Source organism: Mirounga leonina, unplaced genomic scaffold, assembly GCF_011800145.1.
Source record: "Mirounga leonina isolate KUSES-001 unplaced genomic scaffold, KU_Mleo_1.0 Mir_115, whole genome shotgun sequence".
In the NCBI taxonomy this organism is placed as follows: domain Eukaryota; kingdom Metazoa; phylum Chordata; class Mammalia; order Carnivora; family Phocidae; genus Mirounga; species Mirounga leonina.
The window spans coordinates 102,168,108-102,188,896 of NW_023270268.1; the positions used below are offsets into that span (position 1 = coordinate 102,168,108).

General features: G+C 37.9%; 1 protein-coding gene across 14 annotated transcripts in view; it reads right to left on the reverse strand.

Moving 5' to 3' along the window:
- The window catches only part of BBX (BBX high mobility group box domain containing), a 276,405-nt gene that overhangs the window by 121,780 nt on the left and 133,836 nt on the right, over nucleotides 1–20,789 (reverse strand). The window contains exon 1 of one of the 14 annotated variants that reach the window (XM_035000228.1): nucleotides 14,805–15,285. The exons of the other annotated variants lie outside the window; for them this stretch is intronic. The gene's annotated coding sequence lies outside the window, so the exon portion shown is untranslated. Of the gene's footprint in view, nucleotides 1–14,804; nucleotides 15,286–20,789 lie in introns of those variants that run through there. 14 annotated transcript variants of the gene reach the window in all.

The window sequence follows — 20,789 nt, forward strand, 5'->3', positions numbered from 1 at the left end:
AATGAGAGAAGTCACTGAAAAATGCAGAAGGCAAGAAATGATCTATTTTGAGGACAATTTACAATTCTCCAGGTTCCCTGCTATTTTAAAGAATAAAGTATCTCAAGGAAAAAAATGTGTACCAATAAGAAGCCTTGTGGCCACAAAATATAGGAGAGCAAAATCCTGCATTGAGAGTTTTAACTGAAAATCAATAAAGATAAAATCAGAAAAGTTGAATGAAGGATTCTGTGGTAACTGGAACTTTTGCCCAAACACAACATTAGTCAGAGTGCTCCAGGACACAGAGCATTTCTGTACCACATTACTTAGAGCAGATAGTAAGCCATCAGAGAAGTGGAAACCAGGGACCATTACTCATGGCAGGATAACCTGCATTATCCTCTTCAGATGCAGCACGGGTGAGAGTTGATGAAGAAAAATGAAGGCTGAGGAAGAAAGGGAATGGTGTGTCTTTTACATGTAATATTCAGCAAACTCTGGTAAGTTTCAATCCTGGATGAGTTTTTCCCCATTTCCTTTCTTTCTTCAATTTCATTTAGAAAAATCACCTTGCTTATTAGACTGTTCAAGTATGACTTCTGCAACTAGCCGAACATTGCCACAAAGTGCCACCCTCAACATTCCTTACAGCAAGTACCAGATTAAATACCCTCTAGTTATGTAAATCAAGGCAGCTTTATGCTGATTCCAAGAACAAGAACCTGTCAAGCTGACATACCAGTGTCTTTTCTCTATCAGATACTGTCTCCTGTTAGAAGGGTTTCCTATTTCTTAAAACTTGCTCTCCATTCTGGAAGCCTCCTGTCAGTCTATAGAAGGTCCTGGCTCTGAAGGCTTATAAATTCTTATTTTCCATTCCCCAGTTTCTCTATAGATTATACCACTGACCTCCTCTATTTATCTGCCAGGAAGTTATCTGAAAGCCATTGGCAGTGACCCCACCACAAAATCAGAACCGCATTTTCACAAGAGCCAACTTTACTTTTTAAAATAGTTAATTCAGTTGCCTGTGTTTTAAAACAACTCATAAAAAAGGATTGTCATTACTATAGAGCTTTTTTTCCCCCTTTGTCCATAGACAGAAAAAAAGATGAAAGGCAGGAAGTGGCCTAACTATCAACAAGCAGTTCTCCTTTGAAGACAGATAACAAAATTCTGCAGTTAAAAGTATATTTGTAATTACAAAGTTACTCTTCTTGAACAAATTCCAAATACAATATCTGTCTTTGATCCTGATCTTTCTCACTGTTCACAGAAGACACTAATAGTTCAGTTAGGCACCCCACTCCCAACCATGGGAAAAAAAAAAAAGTTCCCTAAAATGTAATTGTGAATTAGTAGCTTTATCTGTCAGCCTAGAAGAAGCTGCTTATGCTCGGCCACTGCTGCTGCCATGAGGATATAAGAACTTTTCATAGTGACAGCGTCATCTGACCACCCGGCAGAACCTCTCAATTCCACTTGTGTGATGGCATGATGGTTCTGAAGAGTCATTCAGCAGCTCCTGTAACAGGAACTATTCCATTCTCTCAGGAAAAATACACTACAAGTGTAACAAAAATTTTTGAGGACCTAAAACCTAAACAGAGTTTAAGTTTCATATTTTAAAATAGTATCTATTCTTGGCCTTTCACATTTTCTATTAGAACAAAAATCTAGGGGCGCCTGGTGGCTCAGCTGTTAAGCAATCTGCCTTCAGCTCAGGTCATGATCCCAGGGTCCTGGGATCGAGCCTAACATCGGGCTCCCTGCTCGGCGGGAAGCCGGCTTCTCCCTCTCCCACTCCCCCTGCTTGTGTTCCCTCTCTTCGCTGTGTCTCTCTCTGTCAAAAAATAAATAAAATCTTGAAAAAATAAAAAAATAAATAATGTAACAAGCCTATTTTAAAACAATAAAAATATCCGTAGTATCTCTTCATGCTCCATTTTAAACAATTATGGAAGATAAACACCACAGCATTGTATCATTTATTGAAAACTATTTTCCTTAACTTCAACAGCTATTGCTTGTGGGTCTTTTAATACAAAAACAAAACAAAAACAACAACAACAACAAAAACCAAGAAGCATGGACACGGTAAAATTATGGGGGAAGCTATTGTCTTCAATAACTAATAGTCTTAAAGCTCAGTAAGTAAAGAGAAACAGTAGTGTCTGAGCCCTAAGGAAGACTTGTAATCCAAGGTGAAAAGCCCCCTTTACAACCTAGAATTTTTCCAAGCAATAAGGAAAAGAAAACCTTCCATGAAAAAGAGCTATGCTTTTAAAGTTAACACATGTATGTATGTGCACACACTGCACATACACACACTCTCAGCTCAGAGTTGACAGAATGATAGGTATCAGAGAACTGGATCTGTACTTGGACAGTAAAGTATTCCATGCTCTCATAAAAAATAAGGTTTTGTTTGAACATGTCCCCAAAAGCCAAATCTAACTTTTGAGACTCATCCATAAAGCCAACACTTAGTACATTCTTGACTGAGAGCCTGATAGCTCAGTTTCAAAAAGAACCATTACCCACCCCCTAAACATGTGGACATGCGGGGACTCACAGCATCTGCAGTAAAGTCCTAGGAAGCAAAATGAAAGAATGATAACCAAAAGTGTCACTCTGTCAGCATCAGGCAAATGGTGGCATAAATAAATCCTTGTAAATACTCTGAAGATTTTCCTCTCTAGCAAAATAGCTCTTTTCTTTTCCCTGAAAAAGAAAACTCTGCCTCCCAACCTTATCAAATGGCAGTGATTTTACAGATATATAGGGAACACATAAAGAAGTATATACATTTATAAAATGTACAACTCCACAGGATATCAATCCTTGAATCACACCATCTTTGTGAAATACATCTAAAAAACTAAAATAGAAAGCAAACTCTAACAAGAAAGGACACAGGGAATTAGTAAAATCGAGTGAAAAAGAATTTTCCTCAAATGCCTTTATAGTAACATTTATACCCCATACTACTATTTTTTTTTAAAGATTTTATTTATTCATTTGAGACACAGAGATAGAGAGAGAGAGCATGAGCAGGGAGAGAGGCAGAGGGAGAGGGAGAAGCAGGCTTCCCACGGAGCAGGGAGCCCGATGTGGGGCTCCATCCCAGGACCCTGTGATCATGACCTGAGCCAAAGGCAGACGTTTAACCTACTGAGCCACCCAGGTGCCCTATACCCCATACTTCTAATTTAGAAGAATAACAAACTGTGAAACTGTATCCATGTCTAGAAAAAATACTGTAAGAATAAAGACCAAGATGTTCACAATGGTTATGGAGCTGTATATGCATTGAGGGTTATATCTGTTTTTGCCCTCAAGCTTTTCAGTGTTTTTGATCTGTATAATTTTATAAGCAAAAAAGCCAGTAAGTTATTTTAAAATCAAATATGTTAAGTGTAATTTAATAGAGAACAAAGTGGTAGGCTTCTGAGGCACCCAATCAATATGCTGCAGTGAAAAGTCATTTTCTCTTTCCCATCCTGTCTGTGACCATGTGACATCTTTTCACACTTGCTTAAAATTAACTGCTTCACTACATAATGACTGCGAATGGGCCTTTTTTTGTCTGTAATTCAATTACTGTGGAAGGTTTTTAGATTTGAATATTAAGAAGTGAAGCAAATACTTGACTACATACATTGAAATAAAGCAGACTCTCAACATATCATATCCTAATTAAAAGTGAATTTACAAATTCCATTCTCTGTTTATACCAGTTATCCCAGCTCATTAGCCAATGTTCTGGGATGGTTCTGTCTCATTTCCAGGTAACTTCTGTGATTTTCATATTGTGATCAAAGGCCAAAAGTTGATTTGCTGGAGTGCATTCCATGGGCTCCATGTTATTTTATTCATATAGCTACTATGACATTATCACCTTGGATTGAAATTTTTATGTTTGTAGGTTTGTCTTCCACATTTGATTGAAGGATACTTACTACAAAGAATGCATTCAGTAAGTGACAAATGCATAAAAGACCTGTCCTAGAAAGAACTAAACGTGGAGACAAACATCTGAGAAATTACAGTGAATCCTCTGTAATCTCTAAATAATGCAAAACAGAAAACCAGTAAATGTTCCTTCCTTAAGAAAAGCTACTAATGGGGAGCTTGGGTGGCTCAGTCATTAAGCGTCTGCCTTCGGCTCAGGTCATGATCTCAGGGTCCTGGGATTGAGCCCCGCATAGGGCTCCCTGCTCAGCGGGAAGCCTGCTTCTCCCTCTCCCACTCCCCCTGCTTGTGTTCCCTCTCTCACTGTGTCTTTGTCAAATAAATAAATAAGTAAATCTTTAAAAAAAAAAAAGAAAAGTTGCTAACGTCGTAAGTCTTCTTTCCTTCTTTCAACCCCACTACTCCACCCCATCCCTGTTCCTAACATCTTCATGAATGTATTCAACATCTGCCTTTAAAAAAAATTAGTTTTATCTGTAGTACATTTATGAAACCTGATTTTTCCTAACTATGAATTATCCTTTGGATTTCATTACACTGCACTGTTAAAAAGAATGCTGAAGGTACGTCATTTTATTTTGTTTTTTGATTACATTATCAGTAGCTGCTGAGAACATGCTTTAGGTGTAGCTACGGTGGAGCCTCTTCTGTGATCTAGACTGGCTTTTATAGCCAGTAGGCATTAGACTCTGGAAATTTATATCTATAGCCCCCCTGCTGCTAGTTTTACTCTGAGACTGGGAAATAAAATTTACCCTCAGTTAGGCAACTGAGTAAAACTACCCACAAGATGATTTGCCTTAATAAAACAGTAAATGTAGAAGTCTCTAGAATTTCTACAGGACTGCAGTACCATCTAACTATTATTCATATGTATGTGGCATGCATCCTCAGGGTCCAAAAAGCAGACAGAAACTTCCCATTACTTATCTGGTTCTCTTTAACTTGCAGGAATATCATATACTCTAAATCAGCATTTCTTAGGACGTTTTTGAGACTCTGGGTGAGACAATTCTTTACTAGGCAAGACTGTTTCACTCACTGCTGAGTCAACATACATCTCAAGTTCCTGCCCTTTCCTGTTGCCCCGACCCCCAATCCCAGGTGGTAGCATCCCCCAATCTGAGATAAATAATGTCTCACAAATTTCCATACACTCCCTGGGGAGGTGGTATGACTCCCTAGCTGAGAACCAGTACTTTGAATAAACCCAATATAAAAAAACTCAACATTTTAAAGATAATTTAAACTCCCTGAAAAACAAGTTTCACAGGGCTTTTCCTCCATGACTACATTAACCAATGCCACCATCACCCCATCACCCCATCCCTCCCATTCCCCAGAATATGAAAGGCTTGCCTACATTATATTCTTAAGGTATTTTCAATCAGCTTGAATACTTTCCATGTGCCCTCTGGTCAGTGATAGACCTAATGTCATAAAACTTCTATGTCCATTAATATTTCTATGTCTAGCTGTGTTGATTACCTATGAGCTATCTACATTGGTGTACCTGGTGAAAACAGGTTTCTAAAACATTATTTATTTGCAATACCATCATGCTTCCACTATTCAGTTACTTTAAAAATTACTCCAGTAAGGGAGGAATCACTACAACAAAACACTCATAAAGATGCACACTACAAAACTGAGTTTGAAGTAGTTTTGCAAATTTAGGGCCTTCTGGTCAGCCAAGTAGTGCAGGGCCGACGGGCATTTATAAAACATGACATGCAAATCTAAACCTTCCACAAGAGCAACAAAGAGCTAACCTGTTCAGTTAATGAAAGATTATCTGGAATTGTAAATCTGTACTTTTTAAAAATAGAACAGAGTAACTGCTGAGTGAGAAAGTAGAAACGTTGAGTGTGTACCTTATCTACATGTGTGGCAGGTTTTGTAGGACCCGTCCACACCTGAAGGGGCCTTTAAAAAACTGGAACAGCAAGACCTAGTAATTCAATAGAATCACAAATGTCTCCTATAAATATTACCTAAATCATGGTTTTAGTGGTTTCTTCCTGAAAACCCAGCCTCCTCCTGTCAGGTGCAACACAGCCTAACGTGTGCACCATTTGGCTCTGTCACCAGAGTCAAGCCAATCAGCATTCTCATTTTAACTGGAAATCACTTCACCCTTGCTTTTTGCCGCTCTACTGCCACTCACATTCCCTGTCCTCTTTTTAGAAAGCGATATTCCTTGAGATGGTAAATGAGTCTGTTCAGAGGTAGATCTAGTTAAAACAGGGAAGTTGGAGGTGTTCATTTATGCCACCCTTCAACTCTGCTCTGGGAACAACTTTCCTAGACCTTCCTAACAAACCAAACAGCCCATGTGGCCAGTGGGCAAGGCTTGGCCTCTTCAGCCCTCCATCATCCAAAAACAGGACTTACGTGTCAGTGCCTGTCTTCTGGCCACAGTAATACTTACAGGCTCAGCAGGAAGCATGTGAAATCCTGAATTACGTTCCGGGACACACTTGTTCGTTCCAGCATTCCTTGACCCCTGGGACTCAGGCCTGACTTTCTTACTGGAGGCTTTTCATTGCTACCAGACTTTCTCCTTTAAAATGCCAGTTCCAACTCCTCCCAGGCTGTCACAAACAGGGCTGTTCCCATGAGACAAGGGGGTCAAGTAACATAATAAATTAACACTCATTTTGGGGCACCTGGGTGGCTCAGTCATTAAGCGTCTGCCTTCGGCTCAGGTCATGATCCCAGGGTGCTGGGATCGAGCCCCTGCATCGGGCTGCTGCTCAGCGGGGAGCCTGCTTCTCCCTCTCCCAATAACCCCGGTTGTGTTCCTTCTCTCACTGTGTGTGTCTCTGTCAAATAAATAATTAAATTTTTCTAAAAAAAAAATTAACACTCATTTTTTAAAAAAATGGTTTGTTTTGGGAAAGAGTAATTTTTTTTTAAAGGTGGTTTTTGGTTTTTTTTTTTAAGATTTATTTATTTATTTATTTGACAGAGAGACACAGTGAGAGAGGGAACACAAGCAGGGGGAGTGGGAGAGGGAGAAGCAGGCTTCCCAGGGAACAGGGAGCCGGATGAGGGGCTTGATCCCAGGACCCTGGGATCATTACCTGAGCCAAAGACAGACGCTTAACGACTGAGCCACTCAGGCGCCCCAGGAAAGAGTATTTTTTTTTTTTAAGATTTTATTTATTTATTTGACAGAGAGAGACACAGCAAGAGGGGGAACACAAGCAGGGGGAGTGGGAGAGGGAGAAGCAGGCCTCCCGCTGAGCACTCTGTGGCGCAATGGATAGCGCCCTGGACTTCTAGACAGGAAAGAGTAATTTTTATTGGCCGACTCTTCACGGAGGAATCTTAAGCACACGACATCAAGATGAGAGGGGCTTTTACAGAATCCCCTCAGGACAGGTTCAGAGGAAAGAGAAAGCCTGGACTGTACTAACAGCTCCTCATTTATGTTTGTTCACGTATTAATTTGATTAGTATAGTTTTTCATTTCATACAGACACAATCCAAAAGCAAGTAACCAAGCACGATCAGAGAAGTCTGTTGCTTTGGGATATTGTCAATGCTGCCGACCCTGTACCAGGGGCTTCTTAAAGAGGCTATGTTTTATTTATCTTTGTATGCCCAGTGCCATTATTGTGCCTGGCACATATTAGGTACTTAATAAATGTGCATTAAATATATGCATCTGCAGCTAAGAGCCATGCAGCTTTACTTTCACAGAACCCTGCTCAGAATAAACCCCAGAAAACTCCTTGAGCCCAAATTTCAAGTAATATTACCATGTTCTGTAAATTCCATACAAATTAAAAAATATGTACCTCTTGTGTCATCCTTACAAAATAAGACATGTGCTGTGTAGCAAAGCAGTAATCTCTATTATAAACTTTAAAACTTGCAGCAGTGCATTCAATAAGAAATTCTGATAACACTGATTTTAAAAGAACCACATAAATCTATAGTCCTTTTTGTTTTTAACCTTAAAAAAAAAAAAATCCAGCTCTGAAAGAAATCCCAGACTATCCTGCTCAACTCTACTTTGTTTATATCTAGTGTTTCATGTGATTTGGTATAAAGGTTAACAGTGTGGGCCCTCTTGTTTTTTCCTAGATTCATAACCTGGATCAACAGATTATTAACTGTGTGCCCTGGGGCAAGTAACTTAGCTTTTCTGGGCCTTGGCATCCTCATCTATTCAAAGGGGAGTAACAACAGTATCTACCACATTGTGAGGATTATATGTATGTAAACTGCTTAGAGTACTGCCTTACATACAGTAAGTGTATATGTACCTTGAGGGTTTGCTATTTTTATCATCACAATAACTAATCACAGAATATAAACATTCAAATAAACTTGAAATAAACTACAATTAACAACTATTAATCATTAACCTCATATAGCCAAAAGTAACAAATTCATCCAACATTATTCAGAACTTATTATAAACAGATGCTGATCTATGCCACTTTAATCCAGTGTTCTCGTTAGTAAATATTATAAGTAAAGGAATATCTCTGTATTTCAAAATTCTATGGGTAGAAAAAATGGGGAAAAGCCTAAATATAAACAGTGGGAAAATGTTTTAAAAAGACACAATTTAGGGGCACCTGGGTGGCTCAGTTGTTAACCGTCTGCCTTCGGCTCAGGTCATGATCCCAGGGTCCTGGAATCGAGTCCCACATCGGGCTCCCTGCTCAGCAGGAAGCCTGCTTCTCCCTCTCCCACTCCCGCTGCTTGTGTTCCCTCTCTCGCTGTCTCTCTCTCTGTCAAATAAATAAATAAAATCTTTAAAAAAAAAAAAAAAAGACACAATTTAGGGCACCTGGGTGGCTCAGTCGGTTAAGTGTCTGACTTTGGCTCAGGTCATGATACCAGAGTCCCAGGATTAAGTCCCGCATCAGGCTCCCCGCTCAGCAGAGAGTCTGTTTCTCCCTCTGACCCTCCGCCGGCTCATGCTCTCTCTCGCTCAAATAAATAAATAAAATCTTAAAAAAAAAAAAAGACAGTTTAGAGTGACTAAGAATTCTGTGTAAATACTTTTACTGGCATGAAAAGATGTCTGAGATAAACTGTTAAGTGAAAAAAAGGGGACAGGTTACATGGGATATAAAATAACTTCTTTTTTATAAAAATACATTGTAAGTATGTTCTAATATATACATGGTCATAAAAAAGAAACCTGGGGGCGCCTGGGTGGCTCAGTTGGTTAAGCGACTGCCTTCGGCTCAGGTCATGATCCTGGAGTCCCGGGATCGAGTTCCGCATCGGGCTCCCTGCTCGGCAGGGAGTCTGCTTCTCCCTCTGACCCTCTCTCCTCTCATGCTCTCTCTCAAATAAATAAAATCTTAAAAAAAAAAAAAAAAAAAAAAAAAAAAGAAACCTGGAAGAATGAACACTAAATTATTCACAACATTAATTCTATATGACAAGATTATGGGTGGGTTTTTCTTCTTTTTGGTAACTTTATATTGTAACTTGAACTTAAAATACAAATCACTCAAAAACCAAAAAATAAGAAAATATTGGGGTATATTGTAAGCTTTCATAAACAATAAGCTTTCTAAAACACTAATTGGAAAAACACAGATTAACCAAATCATTCACAAACTTATATGCATTATAAAGAATAAGATTATCAGCATATTAATAATTAACTAATTGGAAAATGAACTCAAATGCTAAAAGTTCCACAGGATCAAGCCAGTAGTTCTTAGAACCTTAACTTTAAAGGAACTTTGGGACCATACCAAATATATGATCTATATCTATATCAATGCCCTACATACCTAGCAGAAAACATGCCTTATTTTCTAATTGATGGCTCCAGAGGACCAGTTTTTTTTTTTTCTATACTTGCCATATTAATTTTAAATGGTTATGAAAGCAGGCCTCCCCAAGGTTACTGATCCAGGTTCCCAAGGTCATGTGGTGTTTAGGAACATGTCAGGGATGTTGCGGAAATATTCTTTACAGTGAGATACAACAAAATGACTGATTAAAAACTTTTCACTTGAAGATTTTAAAGTCTATATGAGTCCAGATAGTACCAACAACGAACCTTCAGAGAAAGATACACTTTCTTTCAATTATACTCTATAGTCAAGAATGTTGTAGGGTTGATTCTAAACATAATTAGAAAGTGCCATCTAGTGGATGTTTTTATAATGTTTCTCTGCTTACACTTAATGTTATGACGTAGCTGTTAGAAAAGCTACTCTAGGTGGATAAAAGGCACTAACTTCCAGGTACTGTATACTTGTAAGTCGCTAAAAGAATTGATCTTAAAGGGTTCTCATCAGACACAAAAAAAATTTCTGTGTGGTGATGGATGTTGTAAGTGTGGGGATCATTTCCCAATATTTACAAATAGCAAATCCTGAAACTAATGTCATTAGTCAATCATATATCAATAAAATTAGATTAATGGATAGTTACTCTGTCTGAGGAAATAATTATCTTTTACAGCATTCCCTTACCAATTTCTGATCTGAACTGGTGGGCATCAGACCATTTTTAGAAGATCAGACATGTTCGGTGCTGGGAAAACTAGACAGCTACATGCAAAAGAATGAAACTGGGCCACTTTCTTATACCATCCACGAAAATAAACTCAAAATGGATTAAAGACCTAAACCTAAGACCCAAAACCACAAAACTCCGGAAAGAAAATATAGGCAGTAAATTCTTGGACATCAGTCTTAGCAATATTTGGCTGACCCCTCAGGCAAGGAAAACAGAGGCAAAAATGAAGAACTGGGACTACATCAAACTAAAAAATACCTGCAAATAATATATCTGATAAGTGGTGAGTAGCCAAAATATATAAAGAACTCATACAACATAAAAAATAAAATCAATCCAATTTAAAAATGGGCAGAGGACCTGAACAGACATTTCTCCAAAGAAGACGTACAGATGGTCAACAGACACATGAAAAGATGCTTGACATCACTATCATCAGGGAAATGCAAATCAAAATCACAATGAGGTATCACCTCATACCGGTCAGAATGGCTAGTATCAAAAAGACAAGAAATAACAAGTGTTGGCGAGGATGCAGAGAAAAGGGAAGCCTCATGCACTGTTGGTGGGAATGCAAATTGGTGCAGCCACCATGGCAAACACTATGGAGGTTCCTCAAAAAATTAAAAATAGAAATACCATACAATCCAGCAATTCCACTTCTGGATATTTGCTTGAAGAAAACAAAAACACTTATTTGAGAAGATATGCATGTGTACCCCAATGTTTACTGCAGCATCATTTACAATAGCCAAGATATGGAAGCAACCCAAGTGTCCACTGATGACAAATGGATAAAGATGTGTGTGTGTGTATATATATATATACACACACAATGGAATATCACTCAGCCACAAAAAGGAAGGAAATCTTGCCATCTGACAACATGGATGGACCTAGAAGGTTTTATGCTAAGTGAAAGACAATACTATAGGACTTCACCTATAATGTGGCATCTAAAAAACAAAATGAACAAACAAACCAAATAGAAACAGATTCATAAATACAGAGAACAAACTGGTGGGTGTCAGGGGGGAGGTGAGCAAAATAGGTGAAGGGGATTAGGAGGTACAGACTTCCAGTTATAAAATAAATAAGTCATGGGAATGAAAAATTACAACACAGGGAATATAGTCAATAATACTGTAATAACTTTGTATAGTGACAGAGGGTAACTATCATGGTGAGCATTTCATACTACATATAAATGCTGAATTACTATGTTGTACAACTGAAACTAATATCTTATGTCAACTATACTTCATTTGAAATTTAAATTTTTTTATTTTTGTTTAAAGATTTTATTTATTTGAGAGAGAAAGAGGGAGGAAGAGCACGAGCAGGGCAGAGGGGTAGAGGGTGACGGAGAGAACAAGCGGGGAGTCTGACACGGGGCTCAAGCCAGGACCCTGAGATCATTCATGACCTGAGCCGAAGTTGGACACTTAACCTACTGAGCCACCCAGGTGCCCCCATCTGAAATTTTCAAAACAAAAACACACCTCTGACTGAGAACACTGATTTTAAATCTCAAGTTGAGCCTCTGCCACCAACACAGAGAATAAGGAAGAGCTCAATTACATCCTAAGTGCTCCAGGACCTACAAGGACAGTCTACACTAGTTAGAAAGAAAATCCAATTTAACAAATGTGTTTTTATCATCCACTTCATCTGATAATGAAAGGTAAGCATCATTATATTAGGACAGTAATTTTTGCTACCACTGCTCTATGCTATATGAAAACAAATTCACTGGCCTAAATACTGATTTACTGGAAATCTGTAGGTTTCCAGTAAAACCTTTAAAGCAGTACCATGTCCCTGCATGGACAAGCTGCAAAGGCCCTCTTTTACCATTAGGGGTGGCAGTAACACAAGTTATGACCAATTAAAATTAAATTAATGAGAAGAATTAATGTGGAATAAATACATAATCAAGGCAAAGTAGAAGGCTGAGTTATCCAATCAGATATTTATAGTTTTAATCTCTGATAATTCAGATAAAAGTGTAAGCCTAGACTTACTCAGATGAAATCTACATCTACCTAAATTTTCCTAGATATAGACCCAATATTTTGCCTTCAGAAGCAGAGTCTGTTAAGTATTTTTAAAAGCTTCTAAGTATCTAGATATTTTCAGATTCCCACATTGTAAAAAGAAATGATCAATTTATTTCTAGAGCACGGTACCCACTGATGAAATAAAAAGTTTTGACTTTGAAGAGAGTTATCTGCAACCCATTATAATTAACTTCCTTAGGAAACTATGCATGTTTTACTGCTGTTCCTGGGTGTCATATTTAATTTATAGGATAATATCTGTTTAAGGAGCTACTCTCCTAAAATGAAATGCTTCATTTTGTAGAATTGATAGGGACTGGAAATCCAGTCTTTGTAGGTCACTGCATCCTCCAATTTATAGATGAGGAAGCCAAGACCCATAGGGATCAAAGGTTAACTCAAGTTCACCAAATGAGTTAGTGGCAGAGTTAAGACCCAGGTTTCTTGACCACAAAATTAGAACCATTTCCACTATATCACACTGCTTTTTTTCTTCTTCTCTAAGCAGAAATGGCACATTTCCGTTAAATTCTTCTTAGATACTACAGTTGCATTTTTAACTTAAAAGATCTATGTGGGTAACTGTTGCCCACATGTGCATGAAAGACAAATAAAGGTGTTAAAATTGTGAGTTTCTTCAGGATCATCAAAGAAAATCTAGTGGAATGGGGGCAAAGCAGCTTCTCTGGAGCACTTTGCATCAGTGATTTTGACAAGGGGACCAAGAGGCCAGGGACCAGACCCAGTAGTTACAAAAGTGGAAACCATTACTGTGTACGGAAAGGGCAGGAGGAGTCATTTCTGCTTCCAACCAATACTGTCCTTAAGCTTGCATTAGCTGAAGAGACACCATTCTCTCAACAGGTGTTCAAAAAGTGACAACAAATAAGCAGAAGCTCACATCGATCTTTAATATTTGAGAGGAAAAGCTCTGATTTCCCTCAAAACTGCTCATCTCACAGAGTATAGACACATTCAGCTCTGAATCAGTTCCAATTTCCAGGGTCTGAAACTTCTATCTGCGCCTTCCGGTCAGATTTGGGACAAGGACACTTCTACTTAAAATTTAAGCTATGGCTAAAAATGTCCTTTTTGTTATTGTTTTGCTATTTATTTCTTCTTACTCATGGGAACGTATACCTGACACGGTAAAAACACTCATAAGAGAAAGTCTGAAAACTTGGATTCAAATAGTGACTCTAAGCAAGAGCATGCCTTGGCTAAATCCCCTAACCTCTGAGTCTCTGGTTCCCTCCATCTGGCCCCGGAGAGGCCCTTCCAGCTCTAAATTATTCTAAAGCTGTATTTCTTGAAACACTCCACAACAGATTTCAACACAGCAAAACTTACCAGGCCTGTTCCTAACACGACTTCTCCAGCAAAGGCTTTACTAGAAGTCTGTGGGGCGGAGTGACAGGACTGAATCTAAAAGGAATTCTTTGTAGGTTATGAGTGAATTGCTTTTGAGTAAGTCTCTGTAGACATCTTACTTTGGCTCCTCCTCTGTACAAACTGCTGTGGGAGCCTAAGAAAAGCAGCTTTCAAACATGCAAGTGTACAGATTTGGTATTGCTGCCACCAGGCTGCAACCGTGGCCAGGGGATGAGAGTGAGTCAAAGCAATTCTACGCATCGCACGCCTCAATGTCTTCCCTTTACTTGGCAGCTATACACTGGGATCAGTCATCCAGCTAAATGTCAAGAGTCCCAAAGTCATTACTGGTGCAAAGGTTTCCAGTCTGAAACTTTCAAAATGATTTAACTTTAAAATTGTTACAAAGGAGATCTTTTCATCTTATTATTATAAGCTTGGAATACTTTGTGAAAAATTAAAAAGGGTAGTGAAATAATGACTTAGGAATTACACAATGTATGTGTTTGAAAGAACATTCAGATACACCTTCTGGGATCAAAGGCATTACTGGCAATTATTAAAAGAATCAAGTAGAATCAACAGGCACAGTTTTTAATACTATTACTTACACAGTCTGAGAATTTTCAAAGATATTTACATAAGAATGCTTTATTTTCAGGTTCCTCGAACACTCATTTCCAATTTTTAAGGCATTATAGATGATTTACTTGCAGGCTCTTTTCCCTTGAGAAATGTATCATCATGAGTATTATTAATGGTTTTGGTCAAATTACATCATTTAAGTTTGAATGCATTTTTTTCCCCAAAAGAAAGAATGATTAACTTTACATTTTGTGGTCATACCACTCTATAAAAAGCAATTCATTTCTGTCCTCCAACATAAATGAATACTTGAAGACTCACTGAAGACGGCTCCTCTTTTATACAAAATGTTCTAGGAGTCTTTCAGATGAGAAGAAACTACCAATAAAAAAAAAAGGTACATGTTTAGAGGAAATGTATTTCTAACAAATACGTTCCTTGATTTTTAAATCATTCTGCACGAAATATGTTATGCTAATTTCTGAAAGTTTACAGTAGACAAACATTATCTGGGATAAGAGATATTTCTAAGAAAAACAAATGAGTCTTACTAATAATCTATTCTTATCAAGAGCGATCTGCAAAAAGGAAGATGCAAAGGAGACACATTTTAACCTCTATCAGTATTATTTTCATTCTCCAACAGCCTGATAAATTTTTCACTTTTGGCTATACTTTGAATTTTGTGAGGAAACTACGCAACTCAGCTAAAATGAATAATATGATTCCTGTGGTTTGGAGGGGCACAGAGTGAGGGGAGTAAGTGGGTACTGAAGCAAAAATGTTGGGGTTTTAAAAAAATGAAGAATAAAATTTTATTAAAAACAGATTTTAGGGGCACCTGGGTGGCTCAAGCGTCTGACTTCAGCTCAGATCGCGATCTTGGGGTCCTGGGATTGAGCCCCGTGTGGGCCTCCCCACTCAGCGGGGAGTCAGCTTGTTTCTCTCCCCCTCTCCCTGCTCATGCTCTCTCGCTCTCTCCCAAATGAATAAACTCTTTAAAAAACAAAAAACAAAAAACAAAAAACAAAGAAACCCAGATTTTAAATGGCCATTTTATCAGTAATTAAGCTTCTAGACAGAGAATATGAAAACCCACTATCTTATCCCAAGAAAAACTCTTCGCTCTAATTAAACAAATCTCATTGTCATAACGTCCCACACCAGGTTTTCCTACCATGCAATTCTTTGCACCATTTCTACTATATGGAATGTTTTCTCTATCAACTTTTCTCTTTTCTTCCTCATGAAAATTCTGCTAAAAACTTAGTGAATGTGCCTCCTTCTCTCATTAAACTCACCTAACTTGATTTAGGAACACTCGTACTTATTTTGAACTCCCACTTTCTTCTTCATTCAAAATCACAGATTTACTGAGTTAGGACAAACTTTAAAGATTATCCAATTTAACTCTCTCATTGAAAGAAGAGGAAACTTAAGTCCAAATTAGGAAATCTGCTCAAGGTCGCAGAACTTGTTCAAGATAAAAGAGCTGAAACCAGTACAAAGTCATCCCTGTGTCAATTTCTCATTTTCATTCATCACTGAGAAAGTCTAAAAGGTAACATTTCTTAAGGCAACTGAAGTTTATTCATTTAACATTTTTAAAACACAAAGCAAATCACTGACACTCTCCACAAAATATAAAAATTTCATTTCATCAAAATTCACGTCATTAAATTCATTTCATTAAAATGAACAACAGTCATTCAACATCCACAATATACTGAGCACCCACTGCCTTGACAGGGACCTTGAAAAAAAAAAGGCTAAACAATATATGAGAACCAAGAAGGCATACAAATGTACGAGAGAATTGGTCACAAGATTTTAATATTCTCCTGGAAAGGTTTAATTAACTCGCCACACCATATTCCAACAGACTATGGCGCTTAATAAAAAATACCATAGCCTATCTTCCTCCTCTGCTCCAGTTGTCCTTTCTTTTTTTTTTTTTTTAGATTTTTATTTATTTATTTGACAGAGAGAGACACAGCAAGAGGGGGAACACAAGCAGGGGGAGTGGGAGAAGGAGAAGCAGGCTTCCCGCCGATCAGGGAGCCTGATGTGGGGCTCGATCCCAGGACCCTGGGATCATGACCTGAGCCGAAGGCAGACGCTTAACGACTGAGCCACCCAGGCGCCCCCCAGTTGTCCTTTCATGTCGTCCCAACGTCAACCTCCAAATATTATTCTTAGGAGATGAAAGCTTGAGAAATGGGTGACAGCAGAGCACAACACAGATTCTAAACCACTGCAAACTGTCCATGAAGTTTCTACACCTGGACTACAAAACATTTCAACCTAGATTCTTTCAATAAAATGCCACATTCACCTGTGCTTGAAAACTGCAGTCGTATTATCTTAGATCCCCTTTGACTCAAAACAGCACTTTTTATCCTACGTCTATAAAGTAGCTAGTATCTTTCTACCAACAGGTCAAATTTTCCCAGTACTTAACTTTTCAAATTCTAACTTCAGAGTAAGAACAATCTCTCTCAAAAAACCTCTAAGAGTTACAGAAGAATATATAAAATATCGGGGAGGGTATGTGCTATGGTGAGCGCTGTGAATTGTGTAAGACTGCTGAATCCCAGACCTGCAGCCCTGAAACAAGTAATACATTATATATTAATTTAAAAAGAATATATAAAATAATTAATATTTTATACTTGAGGAGCTAAGATGAGGAGATCCTTAAGGTCTCACACAAGTGACCCCAAGACATCTCCTCTCATTCTCAATTCAACATACCAGACAAGAGACAAAATTTCATCTGAAAGTCATCAAACAGGAGGTAGCATTTCCAACCCAAGTTTTAATGAGTTTTATCAATGGTCATAATTTGGTGTTTAGGACTTTCCCCAACCATATTAATCTTCTGTACCTATCCAGGATGAATAGTCACAAGTAGAGACTTTGAAGATATATGATTTTTTTAAAGATATTATTTATTTGACAGGGGGAGAGAGAGAGAGCGAGCACACAAGCAGGGGGAGCAGCAGAGGGAGAGGGAGAAGGAGGCTCCCCGCTGAGCATGGACCCGATGTGGGGACTCAATCCCAGGACCCTGGGATCATGACCCGAGCCCAAAGCAGACACTTAACCAACTGAACCACCCAGGTGTTCCTGAAGATACATGATTTTCAAGAAAAGGATCTCAGAAAACAGAACCATAAAGTGAACTTGGATTTGTAAGTGCAATAAAATTTATTCTTTTAATACACTCTTCCATTGTGAATATTTAGTTAATGCCAGAGACTTATCAACACACTTTTTCTCCCTAAATATTTACAGCAATAGTATCTCAATGAGACAATCAGTTTGCAGTCCAATAAGGATCTAAAAAAATGTGTGTATAGTTTTATATCACTGCACTCAATTTTACAGTTCCTAAAAGTCTTTTGGGACATCATTCTCAATATGCTTCTGGCTTTGTCTAATTCATTCTCTGGATTGATTTTCTTTGGGGAACTAAAAGCATTCGTCGCTTTTCGCCAAACACCACACACACATAAAATTACAATTTTTTCATCTTGTGAACAATATTGAGATGTATCCCTTTATCAGGTCAATCTTGCGATGAAGATTCAATGTTTTCTGAGGATCAAAGAAATAATTTAAAAGAAATAGTAGGCATATTATCATTTAAGCTCTCTTATTAGCAGTCTCAGTATTGTGTAGACTCAAATCTCTCCAAATTTCAATGTAAGATTACACTAATTGTAGATTTTAAGACTTCAAGTTACAGACAGAAGTTCTTATTACAGAAGCCAACATCGAATCTGAATGCTTATTTCTATTTCTTTACCCAAATCAAATAACTTTTGTTGGGCAACAGCAGATACTCAGCTGAGTCAATGAACATGTTTCAGACAGCTGCTTCTTATTTGTGAACCTAAAACTATTTTTGCTTTAAGAAATACAGGTTATACAAAGAGAAATAAAAATCAGGATCCAAAAAAAAAGTTCCCCCCACAACAAAGGTCCTCACGTAGCACAGTTTGAGGATGAAACAGCTATCTGAAATATATATGTAAATCTCATTCAACCAGAACGCAACTAACAGATACTCCTCAACTAACCACATTTTGGGAGAAACTGTTGTTAGGGTAAAGTGACAAATTATAAAAAGAAGCTAACATCAATTTAAAAAAAACCCTCCAGGGGCGCCTGGGTGGCTCAGTCAGTTAAGTGTCTGCCTTTGGCTCAGGTCATGATCCCGGGGTCGTGGAATTAAGTCCCACATCAGGCTCCCTGCTCAGCGGGAAGCCTGCTTGTCTTCCTCTCCCTCTGCTGCTCCCCTGCTTGTGCTCTCACTCTCTCTGTTACATAAATAAATAAAATCTTTAAAAAAATAAATAAATAAAGTAAAAATAAAAAATAAAAACTCTCAGAAAGCCGTAGGCAGAAGGTAGAGAGGTTGTTAGTGAGCAATTCACTGGATGTCAGTACCTACACTTCTTCAGATCTCCAACCTCTTCCACATGGCATATGTATATATTTTTAAACTGTAAAACAGTCATTAATCATTACAGTGATGACACTAAGAACATCCTCTCATTAAAGAACAAACTTCACTCTACTATTAACAAGAAATTCAGTGTACTAACATTTCTGCAATGATCTACAAATATCAAAAAGTTTTGAGCTAACTTTCAATGAACAAAAAAAAAATCAACCAAAATTCTTCTTTTCTGAACATTCCAGTTTATCCTGTTATTTTTATTCTAGGGAAGTGGGACACTGATTTCATTTCTTGTATACTAAAATTACTATTTGGTAGGAAATATAATCTCTTCCTATTTGTTCTTCACTGATATAAAATATATTAATGACCCAAATTTTGTCAACTGACATTTTTCTCTAAATTATCAGAAAAGAGCATTTTCTTTTATGCTGTGATGAAGACATGGTTGTCTAATATATAATAACATCTGTATCAAATTCAAACTTAAGTGTACTGACAGACATACAATTATGTATATAAGAATATGCAAGAATAGAGTTTTATTTTGGATCCATTTAATAATTCCAAATAAAGGATAAAAATCAAATAAGGGATAAAATGTTCATCTGTTTTTCATTTCCATGCTTCATGAGTCAGAGCTAGGAATATAAAGACTTGGACTTTGCAGTCAGATAGGCTTGGCAATGTATTTTTCCACTACTCGCTATCTAATTCAAGGGCCTCTGTTCATTCATCTATAAAAGTAAGCTAATACCTATTTTATAGAAAGGTAAGAAAAGGCACAGATAATATGGAAAACCCCTTCAGAGTGCCTCACATATCCTACAAATATGGTAAATATTTTACACATACTTAGTAAATATTTTATAAAACACATAAATGTATTTTCTCTCTTCTTCAAGCCCTTTGGTACCTCCTTACCAAGAGCTAATTACAGTAGCTTCTAAAATGATAATCTCCATTCCACACTAATCTCTATCAGTAGATTTATTCAGAAGCATGCTTTGAGCGTTTCACTCTCTGAATCCAAACTCTTCAATGGCACTTAACAGTTTACTCTCAGAATGTACTTCTTTGGGTTGGCATTAACCTCCCTGCCTCTTCTCACCCTCTCTCCCCAACACAGACACAGACACAGACACACAGACACACAGACACACACACACACACACAATCTGGCTCCAAACTTCTTTGCCTTTCTCTATATCCCAGAAGATGCATTCAAGGCCCAGCTCCCAGCAGTTGGGTACTTCCTTGCCTCTCACTGCTTGCCCAGGGATCCCTTATTTAAAATGCTCCTTCTCTCTTCCTCTCCATGCAGGTCAAATATGATCCTGGGTAGATTATCATCTCTCCCCCAAATTTCTTAATTCCCTACAGGGTGAACCATAAACTTCCTTCTGACCCTCTTCTGCTAGTGTCTCAAATGATTTTATTAAATCCATGCCTCTTGGCCTCTTATTGTTTTAACCTCCACTCCAGGCACTTCCACATCATCATCAATCATTAGTAGCCTGTTAATTATAGACCGTGAGTCTTCAATATAAAGTCTCCTACAGAAAATCACAGATTTAAATCCTATAACTTGTCCACAGTTCATCCTCACCGTAACTATAAAGTCTAACTGGAAAGGCAGGGGTGAGGGAGGGTGGGGATCCCTGTTGGTCTTTAAATGCCCAGAAAAATGTAGAGGAATAAACAGGAGAACACAATCCCATCACGATTTCACCATCCTTACTAAGAACAGAGAGTAAAAGAGCCAGAACCTTTCAATGGAAACAGTCTTTGAGATCATTTTAATGCAAATAACTTCCAGCGATCACCAAAAATCTCTG